The following is a 15,975-nucleotide window of genomic DNA, read 5'->3' as shown; positions in this document are numbered from 1 at the left end:
TGGGGCATGCCATTCCAAATTGCCACAGTCCCCACCACCCCCTATTGTATTACACCCGTCTGCCTGGCTCATTTAAGTCACTTGCTCTGGCCCCATGGGTGTCTGAGTTTGCAGCCCCTACACCACACTGCTGCCCCCCGTGCTTCCTCCACTCCCATCTGGATCTTAAGGAATCAGAATTCAGGGATGCAGATCTATAGAAAGCTCCACCCTTCCTCTTCCTCAGACCAACTCCTCCAGGAAGGCTTCCCTGCTTAGTCTTCCACTCCACAAACGTCTGAGCTGAAAGAACTCTTGGAGGTCGTCTAGTTCTGACCCATCAGTGACAGATGAGGGCACTGATGCTCAGAGAGCCAGGAAATGCTGCTCCCCTTGGCCACACTCCTAATGGTCATCAAGTCCTGTCCACCAGCAAGGCCTCCGTGCCCATTCCAGTCCGTGGGGGAAGCAGGGCTGGTGTCTTTCTCGTGCCCATTTTACAGATGAAGGAACTGAGGTAGGACACTGGGTCTCTCTTTGCAATGCTTGAGGCTGCTCTCGCTTCCAAGGGCCAAGGCTGTTTTTCCTCCCATCATTCCCGGATCGTCCATCAGTCCCTGAGCTCTAGGACCAGGTCTGGGCCCCTCAGCTCGCCTGACAGAGGGCCTCAGGGAGCCCTGGCCTGGTGTTGCCCCTAAGGCTCCCACCCAATATTCCAGCCTGCCGTTCTACCTCCTCCTTGTCACATCTGCCCCAGCTACACGCCCCTTCCGGGCCCAGGTGGGGCCTGGATTCTGCCCCTGATTTCCCAGCTGAAGAAGGAGATCCCAGAAAGGCTAAGTGTGACTCAAGGTGACACAGTGACTTCTGGCAAAGCTGGGATCGGTACCTGACCCCAATCCCTGTCTTACCATGTTTTTCCCTCCACTCTGTGACCATTCCCCCTCCTTGGACCTCCCTCTGGGGACCCTGACCACCTGGGAGATGTCCCCTTTTCTGAGGTGGGCAGTGGAGTCTTGGACCCACCCCAAGATAGTCATAGTCATTCTCTTAGAGCGTTTGATACACATGCCCTGGAGGGTCCCTCAGCGCCCCCTCCCTCCTACTCCCAGCACTCTGTCTATCTCTGGATACCCCCAAGGCTGTCCATACAGCTGTGCATGTTGTGCACTGCTCGCCCAGCACGGCCACATGCTGCAGTGCTAACTGTCACTCATGAGGCATCACCACACGTCCTGTGCGGTGCAGCTGCCAACTGCAGGAAGTGCTGCAGCAGCAGCTCGCCGCTCCCGGGGACCAGGGAGCCTCTCCTTCCCCACCACGAAACTCCCTCCAGCAACCCAGAGGGGCCACCAGGACTGGCAGGAAAGGTCCCCTGAGTAGGGGAGATCTTGCTTGGCCATAATTAAACTCCACTGCTGCGCAGGCTGCAGACAAAAAGGAAGCCATAATGGGATTACAACTCTCATAAATTAAAATCATAAATTCAATAAAAGCCTCCTCGGCCTCCCTCTGGAAATGATTGGCCCACAGCAGCTGGCTTTGATAGGCATAATGGAGGGGCCGAAGGAAGACAGGTCAGTGCCACCAGGCGGGCTGCAGGCTCAGCTGCTGCAAGCCCAAACTGGCTGGCGCCAGGTCAGGGGACCCTTCTCCAGAGCACACTCCCACAAGGGCGGGCCACGACAGCCAGCAGTGCTCCAGAACCAGCAGTGGCTCCCTATCACCCCTCAATTTAATCCAGCCTAGCTCTTTACCAACTTCCTGCCTTAGGATTTGCTGGCTCACACCTCTGCCACCCATCACCTGGGCATCCATCAGATGGCCTTTGGCCTCAGATGTATGGGGTGGTAGAAAAGGCATATTTGACACAGGTAAGTTCTGGGTTTGAATCCCAGCTCCAGCACATGCAAGTAACAAGAGCCTGGACAGGCATGTGTGTCCGGGAGCATTCTCCCTCCCACCCTCCCTCCTGCCCCGAGAGCACCACCCAGCCACCCTTTGCACGTCCTCTCACCCTGCATTGTTTTTGGGTGCCGGCGTGCGCAGACTCCACGCTCATCACTGGGGAAAGGGCAGCGAGGCAGCGAGCTTGTGCCGCTGACGCTCCAACAGGGAGACAGACGTAAATCCATGAATAACGGATTGTAATGGCCGAGGGGCCACAAAGGAGACCCAGCCAAGTCGGGAAGGAGGCACGTGGTGAGAGAAGATTTTCGTGAGGAACTAAAGGCTGGAGCTGAAATCTGAAGGATAAGCCAAGACAAAAGGGTAAGGGGGCCGCAGAGACTCTCAGCCCGGGGAGAGTCCGTGCAAAGGCCCGGGTAGGAACTGCAGAGGGTCCTCGTTTTGTGCAGCCTGAAGTTTATACAGCTTGGGTGGGGGGCGAGGGCTTTAAAAAAAGAATGCAAAATTAGGCATAAAAGTTAATGCTTGCTTAGAATGGAAAAGTGTTAAGAATTATTTTTTTTTTTTTTTTGAGATAAGGTCTTGCTCTTTTGCCCAGGCTAGAGTGCAGTGGCATCATCATAGCTCACTGCAACCTGGCACTCCTGGGCTCAAGCGAGCCTCCTGCTTCTGCCTAGGACTACAGGTGCTGCCACCACGCCCACATAATTTTTTATATTTTTGTAGAGATGGAGTCTCGCTCTTGCTCAGGCTGGTCTCAAACTCCTGGCCTCAAGCGATCCTCCCGCCTCGGCCTCCCAGAGTACTGGGATCACAGGCGTGAGCCACCGCGCCCGGCCTGATGATACATTTTCTAAAGCTGACAAACACCACAAAATACAGAAAAAAATTTTTTTATTAACTGCCTGACACACTTCTTTTTTCTTACATTTTGGCTGCATACTCTTGGATTCCCTCTTGAAATGTCAAGATTTTGTAATATTATTTTCTAGAGAGACAGAGAGAGAGATAGAAGATAGATAATTCCTCCAGCACGGTGGTGTGAAATACACACACATGTATATATAATACATCTACATACATGTATAATAAACATATTTCGTTATGCAAAATGCACAAAACACTTGGCTTCACACACAGACGCAATTTTTGTCGGTAAAGCTGCTCTAGGTTTGCGCCTGACTGTGGCTGGCAGCATAATGCTCCCCGAAGCAGCCCACACCCTAATGCCCGGCATGTGTGAGTCTGTTGGGTGACACGGCACAGGGAAATTAAGGCTGCAAATAAACTGACCTTAAAATAGGAAGACTCTCCTGCATTATCCAGGTGGGCCAGTGTCATCACAAGGGTGGGTCCTTAAAAGCGGAAGAGCGAGAGACGAGGGAGAACCAAAGAGATGGCGGCACGAGAGGGACTCAGCCCAGCGTAGACGGAGGTCGGGCCCCAAGCCAAGGAATGCAGGTGGCCTCCAGAAGCTAGAAAAGGCGAGGAAATGAATTTTCCCTTTAAAGCCTCCAGAAAGAAACGCGGCCCTGCCAGGGCTGGCGCTGTGGCTTCAGCCCGGGGAGACCCATTGTGCACTTCGGACCTGCAGAGCTGCAGGTTAACACATTCGCATTGTCTGAGCCCCCGCGTGTGTTACAGCAGCAGTAGGAGCCTAACACACCTACAAATACGGGAATTCTGGTCAATCCCATTTTACATGATTACCACTGAAACAAATTATATATATCTCACACGTACGCTTGTCCATGACGCATCCTCAGCTCCCGTTTTGAGGAAAGCCCGATGGGAACCAAATCCTGCAGTTGCAAACGTCCACGGTGACCAGCTTCCCAGTCCATACGCATCACCCCTTCTGGGCCAGGCACCGCAGGACATGATCACCTCGTGCATCGACCCCCGGCCCTGCGTCTTCGTGTCCTGGCCTCGGGCAAGTCACGGGTGGCTGGTAGGAGCCCTCCTTAAATAGAGTCGGGGACTGTGACCCACATACGTTATCCTGTTGAACCTGCACTAAATCAATCCCCAGCTCAACTCTGCCTTAGATGGACTTGAAAACTGTCACGGTCACTCTAGTGCGCCCGACCAGATGGCACTAGAGTAAAGGTGGGGGAGGACGGTGGAGAAGCCTGCGTGGACAGACAATGGTCTTCACGGGTGACATTTGCAAATTTTGCAAACACACACGACCTTGTAGACCCAACGCTAGGGCTCCTCTCAGGGCCTCGGAAGGGACCTGTACAACAGAAGGCCCCTGCGCCTTGAGGGCCACCAGAGTGTAGCAAAGCCACACCTGCCTCGTCCAAATGACCCGAAGCAGGTGTGGTGTCAGGGGCACAGAGCCTCGAGGGGGGCCGGGACCAGACCAACCAGGGCTTCGTAGCTCAAAGCGGGGGCTTGGCCCGTCCGATTCCCCAGTGGTGAGCGGGGCAGTGCCAGGCTCAGATGGCAGCGGCTGCCAGGTGGGTGGGCTGGAGGAGAGGGGTGGACGCTGGGCAGGTCACTGCGGAAGTCCCAGCGAGGGCAGGGGATGATCGGGGCAGTGGGGAGGGTGAGGAAGGAGAAGCATGGAGAGCCACCGAGCAGGTGGCAGCCACAAGACTGTGTGACAGGCTGGAGGTGGGCTTGGGGAGGGGCAAAGTCATGGCTGACTCCAAGCTTCTGGCTGGGAGTTGGGGGGATTCCAGGGGTGGAGTGGGTGGGGGCGCTGAGGGAGAAGCCCGCAAGACAGAGACAAGCAAGTCTGTCCTCACTTCCCCACTGCGCCAAACCGCCACACTGGGACAGCACGAGCCCAGGGACGCTCCTGCAGGACCCCACCGGGCCCCAGGCCCCTGCTCACCCTGCCTCTTCTGCCCACCACCCCAGCTCTCTGGGGGGTCTCCATCCCTCCCACCCCAATGCCCAAGCCAAGCCCACAGTCGCTGTGAGCACTTATTAAGCCACTAATTAATTGAATTTTTCCCCCTCATTGCATGCTGTTAATTAGTTTCTTGTAGTAACAGAGACTATTATTCTTGGAAGTAATAACTTGGTCCGGGAGGCAGTTTTAATGCTACTTATAATTACTGGAGGAGGCAGGGCCTGGGCTCAGGTAGGCAGGGCTAATTCAGGAAAGAAAAGCAGTGAAGGCAACACAGTTCTCTCTTGTCTAAAAGATGACTTTCATTTTGTCTCAACATTCTTCTGCATTTTCCAGATTTTCTCCAGTGGAAAGCATTATTTTTATAATATCAAAAGTAAATTTTTTTAAGGCAAGGAAGACCTTGCCAGAAAAGGTGTCCAGAAAAGTTGTCCCTTGGAAAATGGAACTCCAGGGGGCTGGGTTGGGGCCAGCGGGGAGTGAGCACCATTTGCTCCACAGCTTCTGTTCCAGGCTGTCCTTTCTGTTCCCTCCCTGTGGTCCCACAGCTGGTGGGCACCAAAACCAGCATGCAAAGTCAGGGCTCTGGCTCCAAGTCCGGGGACCTACCACTGACGCTGGCTTTCTGATGGGTAGCGTGTCAGGGGAAAATCCAGTGGGAGTGAAGTCTTGCCCAGATCAGACGTCAGGAGGCCATGGGGAGGAGATGATGAACAAGCGGCACCAGAAACGGCAAATTGCAGGGCCAGCTCGGTGACTCACACTAGTCATCCTAGCACTCTGGGAAGCCAAGGTAGGACGATTGCCTGAGGCCAGGAGTTAAAAACCATCTCTACAAAAAGTAGAAAAATTAGCCAGGTGTGGTGGTGAACGCTTGTAGTCCCAGCTACCTGGGAGGCTGAGGCAGGAGGATCACTTGAGCCCAGGAGTTGGAAGTTGCTGTGAGCTACAATGACACCCCTGCACTCTACTCAAGGCAATGGAGTGAGACTCGTCTCAACAAAAACAAACAAGGCAACTGAACACCCCTCCTCACAACTCCCCACCCTTAAACAAAAAGAAACAAGTCAACAGAAAATAATCTAAAAGAGAAGATCGTGGGGGCAGAGAAATGCACCATAGATAGGATGGTCGGAGTCTCCTGGAGGAGGTGATGTTGAAGCTGGGATCAAAAGGATGAGGGAAGGAGAAAGAAACACCAGCCACATAGAAAGTGTGTTTTTGAGGAAGGTCTGTGTCAGCCTCTGAGGAGGGGCCTCGCCGGCCCGGCCAGGTCCCCGCCTCTTTCCCAGAGCCCAGCGAAACACACCGCTCACACCGATAAAAGCCCTTGTTAGCCTCCAGCGAGACCTTGATTAGTAACAAGGCCTTCACTTCATCATTAACCTGGGCAGTGGGGGGGTGGTGGTGGCAGGGAGCCACATCTCATTCTTAAAACAACCTGTGATGTTAAAAAGTGGCCAGACAGGCTGAAAACTCCCGACTCCTCAAGGGGAATTAATCTAACTCTTCCTCAGCTCTTCCAGAACAAAGCAGCCCCCTACCAGCAGCAGGGGCATCCTCTGCTGCTCCAGTAAGAGCAACCGTCCTTTGCTGCTGCTCCAGAGAGGAGCATCAGTCCACGCGCACAGGTGCAGCGGTGGCCGGTTGTGCTGAGCAGGCAGCTCTCCAAAGGGGAGGGGCCTGATTGGCAGCATCTGCCAGTTTCCACAGTGTAAATGCTCCCACCCCAGCCAGCCTCAAACTACTAACCTGCAGTCACAGGAGACAAGCGGAGAAGAGGTGCACGCTGGTGAAGCCGGCCCCAGCTCACCACTGCCTTCCCTGCACTGCACTTTACAGATGTGGGATCAAAGGAGGTAACGCAGGTAACCGTGGCGGAGGGCCCGGCCCCCAAGGAAAGCACAGGAGTCCTGGAACAGAGTTGGGAAATGTCCCTGGAGCATTTAGGGAGTGAAAATCTTGTTCAACCCTCTGGGCAGAGGTGGGATGGGTGAGGTGGGGGTGGGAGGGAGCAGGACAGAGAAGGTAGGAATCTATTCCCACCCCCAGCCGGCGCCCAGAGCAGCCTGCCCTGCTGGACGGTGGCAGAGCTGGAACCACGGCTTAAGCTCCCAGCACAGGGACGGCTGGGCGGGCGCACCCTGCACGCCCAGCCCCCAGCCCAGCGCGCAGCAGGAAACAGCAGCTGTGCAATAAATGTCTGCCGGATGAATGAATGAAGGAATCCCAGCGCCCTCTCCAAACGGAGGGGGGCCGCCTCCTCCCCTCTCTCAGCATCCCCAGCACACAGACCTGCCCACGCATGTCCCTGTCGGGAAGCCTGAGTTGTGGGCCGGGCTCTGGAATGATCTCCAGGCAGCCGCCCCCTGGGACAGTGGGAGAGTGTCTCGGGGCCTGCCACGGCCAGCGGTGCCGTTGGAGAGCAGGTTAGAGACAGCCCTGTGATTCATGGCAGCAAATGCCTGGGAAATAAATATCACAGTGCCCCAGCCCTTCCCACCTCAGCCTCTAATATCCTTTCCGCGGGAAGAGGCCTGATTATTCAGTGCCCGTGGTGACAGCTAACGAGTAAATCAGTGGCCTGGAGATGGCTCCCTGGGGAAATTGGATGTGGCTCCTGGTGACAGCCACTCCGCAGAGCTGCGAGGGAGTAGGAGGGGTCCTATGGGGGCAGGAGTGGGGGCAGAAACCCCCGTCTTCCTGCTTCCCATGAAGTGCCCCTCACTCCACCACCCCCAGTGTGGTCACCGTGAGCAGGAATGTCCCCACCTTTGTGCTGTCAATGGCCTTCCGGAGACGGAACCAGCTCACAGGTGAAACACAGAGGCACAACTCAAAGGGGGCATCATACGGTCTTGTGGGCGCTGGTCCCCCAGAGCCTGCCCCCCGGCCCCAGATCCTCCCTCCTAGGCCGGGTGGGTGGGAACCAAGTTCACCGGTGACGGTGATAATAGGTCACATCTGCTTTCCCAGTGTGAACACCTTAGTCTTCACTATTTGCCTGGCACGTAATAGCCCCTCCATAAATACTTGCTGACTAAATAGATGGATAAATAAAGGCATGAAGAAACGGCTACAGAACAGAACAGGCTTGGGTGTGCATTTTTCATCTATTTCTCTGCCTTTATGTCCCTAATCTTCCCAAGGACGCACCACCCCTTTTCTTCACAGCAGCAATGTGATTCACTGGGTCATACTAATCTCTTGCTTCAAGCGCTGCTTGGTTCTTCTTCCCCTCCTCCTCCTGTCAAAATGACACTCCCCTGACGTCCTCTTCCCCACTCCTGATGGTAGGCATCCTCGGAAGCTGACCCCTGTGTCCGCTGACCTCCAGGACAGCACAGTGTCTTTCCACGTCCCTGGAAGGTCCCTGGGGACAGCCTCGTGGTCAGAAACCCAGATGCTGGGGCAGGCAGGGAGACACTCTGGGGGCGAGAGGGCTTTCCTGTTGCCTTGGAACCTCACGCAGGAGTGAAGTTCTTGGACCAGTGCCGACAGGGCTTTGCGGAGAATAGGAGCCATGAACTTGGTGAGAATTAAAGGCCCAGTTCCAAGCCCTCCCCAAGGTCAGCAAGACACAGGAGCACCAACCCCGCTGCCTGCCACTCCGGCAAATCTTTCTCCTAATTATATCTGAATTATGCAAATCAATACCAATGTCGATAGACGATTTCCTCTAACAAGTTGAGAACATCCAAGAAGTGAAGACCCGGGGAGACAGAAACCCACCTAATTAGGAGTGAGTTTCTCTGGTTTTCTCCTGGCTCAGGGAATAAATGGCCGCACGACAACCCCAGAGAAGAGAGGCTCAAGGATGCAGCAGGGCAGAGGCCACACAAAACATGAAGACAGGCTGTGGGGCGGGGCAGCAGAGAGACCGGGGCCATGCTGAGAGCGTGACAGTGCCGCACCAGACACGGAACAAAAGGTGATCTTGGAAGCTCTTTCCACTGAGCGGTTTAAAATGCCCCAAAGCTGGACGTTGGGGGCCCAGGATCACAGAGCAGGCACAGTCTCTTATCCCTGGATGTGGGCTGAGAAGGAAAGAATGAATGAATGAATGAATGAATGAACATTACAGCTATCATACGCTGGGCCTTTGCTATGTGCCTCTACTAAGCACTTACCTCCATGACCTCACTTGATCCTCAACACTGAGCTAGGTGTTACTGTGAGCCCATTTCAGAGATGAAGACAGTGAGGTCAGAGGTGAAATGTCCTGCCAAGGGCCCGTGGCTGTCAGCAGCAAAGCTGGGGCACCAACGGTGGCTGTGCAACTGCACCCCACTGCTCCATGACGTGCAACTGGGGGATCACACGCAGAGCACGGGACAGGCAGAGAGTTGCCTAAGGAGGGATGGACGAGGGAACAAAGACACCCCCCTTAAAGCCCTGGCGGCTTAGGGCAAAGGGGCCTCCTCTTGAAATCTCCTCGTGCAACAGGGCAGTGCCAGGACCTGGTTCCAGGAACAGGAAGGTCATCCTGAGACCCAGCTTAACTCCCCTTCCAGTTTATGTCCAATCCCTCGGTTATGGCATCTCCTCCCGGGTAGTGACCAGAACACACCTGACAAGCCCTTCATGTGTCCTGTGAACTAATATTGTCTATGCTGAGGGCCCTCGAGGAGGCGTTACAGCATAGAGGTTAAGAGCCTGGCCTCTGGAGGCAGACGGCCTCCGTCCAAGTCCCAGCAAGTGCTCAACAAATGTTAGCTATTGTCACTGCTCAGGGCAAAGGACTGGGTCTCAGAAGAACAAGACACCATCACTGTCCTTGGGGGGCTCACAGTACACAGAGAGCAGGGGATAGACAGCCCCCTGGCAAGTCAGCTACGGAGATAAGCAAGGGACAACGGGAGACCAAGAAGGAAGCACTTCACCTGGCCTGGGTCAGCACTTTGGAGAGGCCCAGGGCGCTCAGGGAAGGCTTCCTGGAAGTGGTGACACTAGGGCTGAGTCATGAATGATAAGTGGTGCTCACCAGGTGGACAAGAAAAGCCATGGCTTTCCAGGCAGAGGACTCAGCCTGTGCAAAGGCCTGGGGGCATTCAGGATGTCTGCAGCAGGCAGCAGCGAGAGCCAAAGCCAGAGAGGGAGGCAGGGCCTTGCCTTCCAGAGGCCTCGAATGCCAGGCCAAGAGGTTAAGATTTCACTCCAGAAGGACCAGAGAGATCCTGAAGAGGAACAAATGAGTCCTGTCCTTTGGAAAGGTTGCCCTGCAGGTGGGTGGGGGATGGTGCAGGGGTGTGGAGGGGGCGAGGCAGGAGGTAGAGTCCTGGAGCTCAAGCCCCAAGCTCCCGGCTCCCAGACTCCCTCTGTGGGGACGGCAGTGGGATCCAGCGCTCAGCGGGACCAGAGGTTATTAATCGCTCCACGATGCTGCAGGCCATGGTCCATTTGCTGCTTTTCCTGGTCTGTTTTGAAACTGTGAAATGAGCCCCAGTCTTCAAGGCGGCCGTAATAACCACCCCGATTCTGACATTTAAATTACAGATGGCATTTTCAATTAAACAGGAGCTCTCAGCAGGTTTAATTTAGCTATCAGTTCTGGTCTGTTCTTTAAGTGCTTAAAAAAAAAGGCCAGCAGTGAATTCTAGGTCTCCTTCCAGGAGTCGGGAGGAGGGAGAGTCTTCAAGATGTGACACCAGCTCTCCTCGTCTGGCTCCCACGGGGACACACACGGTCCCCTGTAAACAGTCATGCTCCACTAAACTCACCCTCATGCGCACCCAGAGGCACTCACAAAACCAAACCTAACGCGGATCCAGCCCCCCAGCTATGAATGTCAGCAGCTCTGAGGTCATCATTGCCCCAAGTGTTCCGAGGCTGTGCCTCTCTCGTCTGATTGCAGAAACAGCAAGACGGAGATGCTGGAGCCAGATAAACCTGGACTGAAGTCCACGCTCCGCCACTAACCGGCTGTGTGACCTGGGCAACCTATTTAACCTTGCTCAGCCTCAGCTCTTTCCGCTGTAAACTGAGAATAAAGATGAGGCCGGGTGGGATAATGTCTGAAAGTGCCCAGCACCAGGGCTGATGTAAGCGCTGGCAGCCCTTGTGCCTCCCCTCTCTCCTTCCCTGAGGGCAGGGACTGGGTCACCCCTGTCCACCTGGGGCTCTCCCATTCAGGATTTCTGTTCCTCAGGTCCCCAGGTGTTGTGGGCTGGCGGGGTGCTGTCCGTGGTGCTGAAGCACACGTGTCTCTGGTCTGGGTTCTAGATGGGTCATCTCCCTCCTCCAACCTGGCCAGCTCACTCTATCATCTCACCCCACCCAAGGCAGCCACTGCAAGTGACCTGATAGCAATGGCTCAGGTTTTTCCCTAAGGTTCTGCCTCCCCACATCCCAAAGTGACTAAAACCCGGGGGCAGAGGCACCCAAAGGGAAAGCATCGCTGGTCCCTGACCTCCGGCCCGTTTTTTCAAATGAAACCCCTCACCTTCAGCTAAGCAGAAGTGTGGCTTCTGGGCTCCAGCAGGTTCCGTCTGAGGTTTCTGTTGCGCTGGGCTGATGCCTGCCCTCCTTTAGGCTTCTGGACAGGTTGTACACGGGCTGTCTTCTCTGGCCACGGTGTGCGCTGAGTCCCAGTATCTCAGGGGGAAGCTGGCTTTGGAGAAAGCTCAGGTGGCCACTTAGTGTGTATCTGCATGGCCTGCCTGTCCCCTCACCCAGACCAACTCTTGTTCAGGCAGAATTAGGGCTGAGGGAAGGAGAAGGTAGGATTATCACCTTCACGTTACAGTCTGGCTTAAAAGGCCCAGAGAAAACCAGAAATCCACCCAGTGTGTCAGGTCTAGAGCCCCCACCCACCCCCAAGGCTAGCAGACTGAGTGAATGTCCTCCCAGAGAAATCGGGGGCTGGGGGTGGGGACACGAGGCTGCAGCCCAGAGTCTGGTTAAAACCATATCCCCGAGTCTCCATGTCTGGGGCATGCTCGGAGTGTTGACAGAGGGTTTTACAAGTGAGAAAACTCTGAGTCTGGCAACCTTGCAGCAGCTGCATGTGGCAAGTACGACCGTCCCATTTCACAGGGAAGGAAGCTGAGGCTCACAGAGGAGGACTGACTTGCTCAGGGCCTCCCTGGGGGAAAGCAGCAGCATGTGGACCTGAACTCCGGGCTTGAGACACCCCATTCTCCTTGTTCCCAGGCCCCAGGCCGCCTGACTCAGGAGGGAAGGGGAGCTGGGGGGAGACAGGGGAGCCAATGCCCTCTCAGGGCACAAACACGGGGGCCTGAAACTGCAGCTCCAGGGACTCAGGCCCGACTCAGGAAGGCAAACGGTGTGTGCACCCCCACCCCTGCACACCTGCAAGTGAAAAGGGCCCTGTGGTGTTTCGGGACTGGGTGCACCTGGTCTCAGGTAAGGCTGAAGCTCTGTCTCCCCAGGTGACTCACCTCCTTCCACCCTCTTGCTGACCTTTCCAGCATTTCTAATTCAAGCCTCAGCCCTCTGCTCTCCAAACCTCTGCGCCAGCTGTGACCAGCAAGGCTCCACCTCCCTGCCGTGTGCTGCACCCCGGAAGGGCTGTGACCCCCACTCTGCACACCTCCAAACCAGATCAATACCAAAGTCGTTAGGGAGTACCTGGTGTGCGCCTGAAGTTTTACACAGAATAAATTTAACCCTGTGGGGTAGACATTATATGTCCATTTAAGAGAAAAAAAAATTAATTGGGACTAGGAGAGGGACATAAGCTGCCCGAGGCCCCAGCTTGCCAGTGGCAGGAACCAGACGTGAAGGCAGACACCTGCCTGCACCTTCTGCAGCCACAGCTGCCGCCCACCAGTGCCTGGGAGGTGGGGGCCGTAAGAGGGGGCTGAGGGGATTCTGGAAGGGCTTCCTGGAGGGAGCACCTGTCCAGTTCCTCCTGCCTGGGGCCCCACCCTCCTGGGACCCATGGGTCTGCCCTGCTCCAGGTGAAGCCTCCCCTCCGCGCCTCTTCCTCCCGGGGAAGGAAGCGGCTGGGGAGGGCCTGGGAGAGGCGTGATGAGGGGCGCAGAGGCAGGAGCTGCTGGGGGGCGTCATGGCAAAGACCTGAGACACAGGGCGGGGCGGAGGAGGGAGGAAGTGAAGTGCAGGGGCCGCTAAGAACACCAAGAAAAAGGAGTTGGGACCACCCTTAGCAGAGACACTCTATCTTCCCAGAGGGTTCAGGGACGTCAAGGAAAGATGGGAGGGGGCCATCCCCCCAAAGCTCCCCCAGCTCCGCCACCCCCTCCCTCCCTCCAGCCCCTCCCTCCTCCTCCCTCCTCTGATGCGCCCCCTCTGCCTTCCCCCACTGCCCTTGTCCAAAGTGGAAACACTCCCTCAAATTTCCAATAGGCAGTAAGAGGGTCCCTCCTGAGTCCCTTTCCTGTAGGTCCTGGGTCTGGGGACAGACAAAGCATGGCCAAGGGCTTGGCCCTGCTGGCATCCCGCAAAAGCCCTGTGGGCCACAGGAGGACGCCCTGGCCACCCCTGCTGCCTGTCCATCACAGGGCCTCTTGCCTGCGCCTCTCACAGAGCAGCCTCTGCGTTTCAAGGGCAAACGCTAATAAAATCTAGTATGTGTTCCGACCACTGCCTGTGCCGGGGCCGTGCTGAGTGCTTCACACCCCGTGTCCAGTTTCACTCTGGTGACTGCCCAGCGAGCAAGGGCCAATCCTTGTCCCCATTTCACAGATGAGGGACTCATGCTCAGAGAGGCCTGAAGCCTGTCCCAGAGTCACGCAGCCAGGAAGACACGGAGCTGGCCGCTCCACACCCAGGCCTCGGTGGGCACGTCAGTGCTCTGCTGCTGCCTCTCGGAATCCAACTCCTGGGGATTCTGTCTCCGGGGGTCCCCTGTTCCCTGGTGGGTAGGGTCCAGGCAGTTGGATCAGGCACCTGAGGACCCCGGAGAAGCCATGTCCCTGCTGGCTCTGCCATTTACGACTTCATTTCCTGCCTGGCTCCAGAGCCCTCCCGACGCCTGCACCCCAGTCCCCAATCTGGGTTCTTCTCCCAGCCCCTCCCCTCCGCACACCCCATGCACACGCACACGCACACGCACACGCACACACACACCACACACACACACACACACACACACACACACGCCTGGCGATCCCACAGCCAAGGGCAGGACCCAGGAGCAGGCTCCCAAGAGCCCCGTGTTCATTCCTCCCCCACACAGCCTGGTGTCCAGGGGCAGCGCAGGGCGCAGGAAGTGCAGGTCGTCAGCAGCGAGTGTGCAACCAGACACTCTCGTTTCCTGGGTTCCATCTTCTTCCCCCTCCTTCCTGATGGCAGGGGGCGGACATTCAAGCACAGGGTAGAGCAAGCCGGGATCTCTCTGGATTGGCGGGGGGGGGGGGGGGGGGGGCATGTAATATAAAAAGGCAAGTGCAATGTGATAACATGACTTTATATTGGGGAAAAATAAGCCAGATCCCCAGGTTTTCACAGCACAGGCTGGAGATAATAAAGCTTGGCAAACTCATGTTGGCCATTGGGGACATTTCCTGTGTGAGGAGGAGGCGGCAGTGGAGTGAGCAGTGCCTCTGTGGGCTGAGCCAGCGAGCTGGGGGCACAGGGTCCCCCATCACCCCCTCCCCAGGCTCCCGCTGACTCCCCTCTCACTGGACAGACCTCCAGCCCCTGCAGAACCAGAGCCCAGACCAGATGCGGCCCCCTTTCTCCCTCCCTCCCTCCCTGGCGACTCCCTTGGCCCCAGCTCATTAGCCCTGAAAAACCTGCTCAATCCAGGGGGAGGGTTTTCAGCTAAAATAGCTCCATCTCGGGCTGGTTTCTTCCTCTCTTCCCCACATCATTAGTGAAACTGCAGCCTCTGCAGCTCCCAGGCTGTGTGGGGTGAGGTGGGCCCCCCCTCCCTGGGGACCCCTGGCCAGGGAGAGGGCTGAAGCCCGGCACCCAGCCTGGGGAAGGGGCTGAGGGAGCAGATGCAGTGGAGGCCAAGGGGGAGGCAGGGGGAGTCCAGGGGGAGCCCTTCACACCTGCCCAGGGGGACGCTGCATCCCCCTCAGTGGCAATGGGGACAGCCATTGTCAGTGGCTGGCTGAGGGCTTGCCCTGTGCCAAGCACCAAGGTGAATACCACCCGTCCATGGTCGGGGATTTGAGGGTGGGACCTGTGTTGAGTTTCTGACCCAGCACCCAGTCCCTCTTCTTCGAGCCCCACCTCCTCAGCCCCCTTCTCTCAGCCACATGGCTACGTGGCTCTCACTGGGTGACCCCGCCAGGCCTTGCCATCGGGCACTGACTCAGAGGTTGTCTCATGAACCCACTGGGCTTAATGTGGGAAAGATGTAGGCCTGGGGGTGGCCTATCCCTTCTGGAGTGGGTCTGCCTGCGATGAAGCCACATAGGGATGAGAGACAGAGAGAAAGTTCTGAACACAGTGTTGGAGCCTCTGGATCCAGTGGTACCTGAAAGAACTCTGAGATGAATCTATACTCAGCTTCTCCATTATGTGAGCCCAAAAATCTGCTTTTGGAAGAAACCACTTTAAATTGCCTTCCTGTTATTTGTAGCCAACAAAGTAGCAACCGGTACAAGGATTATAGTCAAATCTGGATCAGGAGATTGAGGCCCAGAGAGGTTAAGCTACTTGTCCCAGGTCACACAGCTATGGATGGGCAGAACCAGTGCTCCAGAGTGGAAAGCTCCCAACCCCAACTTGTTCAACCTGGGGTTCCCTGGGAGCAGGGGAGCATTTTCAGCAAGAACCAGAGAACGGGGACATAAAGGTAACAGGTTGCCATGGCTACCAGCTCACTGTGTGGCCTCAGACAAGAAACTTCGCCTCTCTGAGCCTCAAGCTGGGAATAAAACATCTCACCCCTGCAGAGTGCTGGGGACCTGGGGCAGGCAGGTTGGCCACATCTTGCTCCCCACCCCAGAGGACTGGGGGGGGAGGCTGGCAGAAGCCCCATGGCTGTCAGACGCCCCCAGCAACACACACACACTCCACCTGGCTCAAAGACCAAATTCAATTTGATATAACTCCGCCAGCTCTGCAGTGCAGAATTCATCGGATGAGGAGCCTGCTTTTCAGGGAATAATTCATTTTTCCGGTGTCTGAGAGGAAAGTAATTGATCCAGGGGGCTGACACCGCCTTCCCTCCTTCTCTCCCTCCCCAGGATGCTCTGATTCCAAATGCAGACCCAGCACTGTTAGGTCAAAGTCACAGCAATAATAGGAGGGGGGCTCGGCTTTAATATATTGGATTATTCCAC

This window comes from Lemur catta, chromosome 3 (genome assembly GCF_020740605.2).
Source record: "Lemur catta isolate mLemCat1 chromosome 3, mLemCat1.pri, whole genome shotgun sequence".
Lineage (NCBI taxonomy): Eukaryota > Metazoa > Chordata > Mammalia > Primates > Lemuridae > Lemur > Lemur catta.
This window is presented reverse-complemented; position numbering follows the sequence as displayed.